This window comes from Littorina saxatilis, linkage group LG10 (genome assembly GCF_037325665.1).
Source record: "Littorina saxatilis isolate snail1 linkage group LG10, US_GU_Lsax_2.0, whole genome shotgun sequence".
In the NCBI taxonomy this organism is placed as follows: Eukaryota; Metazoa; Mollusca; class Gastropoda; order Littorinimorpha; family Littorinidae; genus Littorina; species Littorina saxatilis.
This window is the reverse complement of record NC_090254.1, coordinates 985737-985990: the sequence shown is the minus strand read 5'-3', so window position 1 is coordinate 985990 and position 254 is coordinate 985737.

Genomic DNA, 254 nt, shown 5'->3' with positions numbered 1-254 from the left:
ACACCCACACACACACCCACACACACCCACCCACACACCCACCCACCCACACACACACACACACACACACAACAGGACGGAAATGATGAAATATATTTATTATCCGACAATGGTGCTAAGATTTCCAAAAGCAAAACATCATCCCTGCCGCCGACGGAAAAATGTCTCACCACTCATTCAGTCACCAAAAAAGAAGTGCAAGAATTCCGTGAGCTGAAACATCATGGTCGTGTGATCTCTGGTCACATTGTCCA